General features: G+C 44.6%; 1 pseudogene; it reads left to right on the top strand.

Annotated features, from left to right (window-relative positions):
• The first annotated feature begins 464 nt into the window (after window positions 1-464).
• Window positions 465-582, top strand: LOC126417846 (5S ribosomal RNA; annotated as a pseudogene).
• The last annotated feature ends 3,623 nt before the right edge of the window (window positions 583-4,205 follow it).

Genomic DNA, 4,205 nt, shown 5'->3' with positions numbered 1-4,205 from the left:
AGAAATTTGCCTTTTTTTCCTTTTCTTCTTTATCCCTCTCTCTCTCTAAGTGGCAGTATAGCAACAGCAGCTGAACAAAATTAAGGAAACACTGCGAAAACTGCATGCTTGAAGGTAGAAGCCAATCCTACAGGTTGCGCTGTTGTACTTGACTAGGAACGGCACCTGCGCAGTGTTCTCAGTACGTTGCAAGTGTCAGTCATGTTGAGTACAAGGTTCTGTATAGGTACAATTGCACTGTGTCGGAGCTAAATGAATTCGAACGTGGACAAATTGTTGGTGCTCGTGAGGTTTGTGTTTCCGTTACAATTGTTGCCGAAGTATTTGGTCTTTCAAGGGGGAACATATAGAAAATTTATGCTGCATGCAGGGAAACCGGGTTAACATCATATGCAATGTCAAAACGCTGAGAAAAGTATGTGTTGGTGTCAGACGATGATTGGAGAGATTGTGACGAAAAATAAGGCAACGGCCTTGCCGCAGTGGATACACCGGTTCCCGTAAGATCACCGAAATTAAGCGCTGTCGGGCTTGGCCGGCACTTGGATGGGTGACCATCCAGGCCACCATGCACCGTTGCCATTTTTCGGGGTGCACTCAGCCTCGTGATGCCAATTGCGGAGCAACTCGATCGATTTGTATCGGCTTTGGTCAAGAATACCATCGTAACGACGGAGAGAGCGGCGTGCTGACCACACGCCCCTTCTATCCGCATCCTCATCTGAGGATGACACGGCGGTCGGATGGTCCCGATGGGCCACTTGTGGCCTGCAGACGGAGCGTGTGACGAAAAATAAGAGCACGAGAACTGCAAACGTCTCTTCAAAACTGAATGTCGAACTCCCATACCTGTCAGCACCAAAACAGCACGATGGGAGTCAGTAGGCTGGGAACTGCAGGGCGAGGTTGAATTCCAAAACAACTTATCAATGATGGAAATGCCAGGAACAGAAAAAACATGGGACCCAAGCCATAAGACCTGGGCTGCGGAGCAATGGAAGGAAGTCATCTGATTTGAATGAGGCTTGTTTCATATTGTTTCCGACTTCTTGCCGAGTTTAAGTTACAAGGGTGGGCATGCAGAGATTCGGTGATTATTTGGGCAGCCATATTGTGATATTCCACGGGGCCCCACTGGTACTCTACAAAATCGCATTATTGCCAACGGCTGTGTCACCGTTTTGACTGATCATGTCCACCACATAGTACAATGGTTGGTCCTCAATGTCTTTCTGTGTTCCAAGACGACGGGCCCCATGTTCGCACAGTTCGCATCGTCCAGGACTGCTTTTGTGAGCACGGGGACGAATAGTCACCCCAACCCTGACCACCGCCGGGCCGGCCGGTGTGGCCGTGCGGTTCTAGGCGCTTCAGTCTGGAACCGCGCGACCGCTACGGTCACAGGTTCGTATCCTGCCTAGGGCATGGATGTGTGTGATGTCCTTATGTTAGTTAGGTTTAAGTAGTTCTAAGTTCTAGTGGACTGATGACCTAAGAGGTTAAGTCCCATAGTGCTCAGAGCCATTTGAACCATTTTGAACCACCGCCGGCCGTTGTGGCGTAGCGATTCTAGGCGCTTCAGTCTGGAACCGCGAGAACGCTACGGTCGCAGGTTCGAATCCTGCCTCGGGCATGGGTGTGTGTGATGTCCTTAGGTTAGGTGGGTTTAAATAGTTCTAAGTTCTAGGGGACTGATGACCTCAGATGTTAAGTCACATAGTGCTCAGAGCCATATGAACCATATTTGAACCTGACCACCACAGTCTCCATATCTCATTGTTATTGAGGCTTTGTGTTCTGCTTTGGAGAGGAGGGCGCGTGACCGCTACCCACCTCCATCGTCGTTACCTGTACTTGACACAGTTCTGCAGGATAAATGGCAGAAGCCCCTTAAGCTCCTTACTATTCTTCATCACTACTAAATTGTGATTAGAGTCTGTATTTGTTTCTGAGCACACCTTAAAATCCAATATTTGATTCTGGAATCGCTGCCTGAGCATGATGTTTTCTGATACCTTCTCGTAACTCCCAACCTTTTCCAATTATATCTTCTCCTCTTATGAATCCTGAACAAAATATTCGCTACTGCTCACTGAAATTTTTTGCAGAGTTCAATTAGTCATTCTCCTCTCTCATGCTAGGTCCAAGCCCATATTCTCAAGCAACTCTTCTCCTACCCCAGCATTCAATCTCCCATTACTACTTAGTTTTCATTTTCCTTTATGTGCCCGGAACAGATAAACTTGGGGCCCAAGCCCAAGCCAATTGTGTAGCGTACACACAGGAGGCGGCTACACGGGTAGCGGGCGCTGTGGGGAAGGGACTGGGCGGCTTCTTAGGTTAGAGGGTCTCAGGGAACCACAGGAGGGACGTCCGCCTAAAAGTGAACAGGTAAAACACACTAAGGTAGTTGTAGAAACGATTGGTATTGTAGTTGTAAATTGTCGTAGCGGTGTTGGGAAAGAGCCAGAGCACCAAGCCCTAATAGAAAGCACTGTAGCTCAAATAGTAGTAGGTACAGAGAGCTGGGTAAAGCCGCAAATAAGTTCAGCCGAAATTTTTTCAAACGATATAATAGAGTTCAGAAAGGGTAGACTAAATACAGTTGGTGGTGGAGTAGTTTTTGCAGTCAGAGGTAGTTTGCCTTTTGGCGAAATGGAAGTAGATAGTTCGTGTGAAATAGTATAGGTGGAGGTTATACCTGACAATGGGACTAAACTATTAATGGGATTGTTTTACCGACCCCATACTCAGAAGACATAGTTGCTGAACAGTTCAAAGAAAACTTGAGTCTCATTTCAAATAAGTACCCCGCTCATACAATTATAGTCGGTGGTGACATTAATCTACCCTCGATATGGTGGAAAAATTATACGTTTAAAGCCGGCGGCAGGCATAAAACGTCATCCGAAATTGTACTGAATGCTATCTCAGAACATTATTTTGAACACTTAGTTCATGAGCCCTCTAGAAGCGTAAATGGTTGCGAAAGCATACTTGACCTTTTAGCAACAAATAATTCCGGACAAATAGTGAGTATTGTGACGAATACAGGGATTAGTGACCACAAGTCACTTGCTGCTAGACTGAATACCGCAACACCTACAACAACCAAAAAGAAACGCAAAGTATATATGTTTAAAAAAGCTGATAAAAATTCTCTTAACGCCTTTTTAAAAGATAGTCTTCACTCCTTTCGATTTGATCATTTAAGTGTAGAAAATTTGTGGAATGTTTTCAAAGAGATAGTATCGACAGCAATTGAGAGATATATACCACATAAATGCAGCTTTACTGTATGATTACATGATGATGGCGTCCTCTTGGGTAAAATATTCCGGAGGTAAAATAGTCCCCCATTCGGATCTCCGGGCGGGGGCTACTCAAGAGGATGTCGTTATCAGGAGAAAGAAAACTGGCGTTCTACGGATCGGAGCGTGGAATGTCAGATCCCTTAATCGGGCAGGTAGGTTAGAAAGTTTAAAAAGGGAAATGGATAGGTTGAAGTTAGATATAGTGGGAATTAGTGAAGTTCGGTGGCAGGAGGAACAAGACTTCTGGTCAGGTGACTACAGGGTTATAAACACAAAATCAAATAGGGGTAATGCAGGAGTAGGTTTAATAATGAATAGGAAAATAGGAATGCGGGTAAGCTGCTACAAACAGCATAGTGAACGCATTATTGTGGCCAAGATAGATACGAAGCCCACGCCTACTACAGTAGTACAAGTTTATATGCCAACTAGCTCTGCAGATGACGAAGAAATTGAAGAAATGTATGATGAAATAAAAGAAATTATTCAGATTGTGAAGGGAGACGAAAATTTAATAGTCATGGGTGACTGGAATTCGAGTGTAGGAAAAGGGAGAGAAGGAAACATAGTAGGTGAATATGGATTGGGGGACAGAAATGAAAGAGGAAGCCGCCTGGTCGAATTTTGCACAGAGCACAACATAATCATAACTAACACTTGGTTTAAGAATCATGAAAGAAGGTTGTATACATGGAAGAACCCTGGAGATACTAAAAGGTTTCAGATAGATTATATAATGGTAAGACAGAGATTTAGGAACCAGGTTTTAAATTGTAAGACATTTCCAGGGGCAGATGTGGACTCTGACCACAATCTATTGGTTATGACCTGTAGATTAAAACTGAAGAAACTGCAAAAAGGTGGGAATTTAAGGAGATGGGACCTGGATAA

The sequence above is a fragment of the Schistocerca serialis genome, chromosome 8, assembly GCF_023864345.2.
Source record: "Schistocerca serialis cubense isolate TAMUIC-IGC-003099 chromosome 8, iqSchSeri2.2, whole genome shotgun sequence".
NCBI lineage: Eukaryota > Metazoa > Arthropoda > Insecta > Orthoptera > Acrididae > Schistocerca > Schistocerca serialis.
Note: the sequence above shows the minus strand (reverse complement) of the source record. Positions and strands in the feature narration are given on the sequence as shown.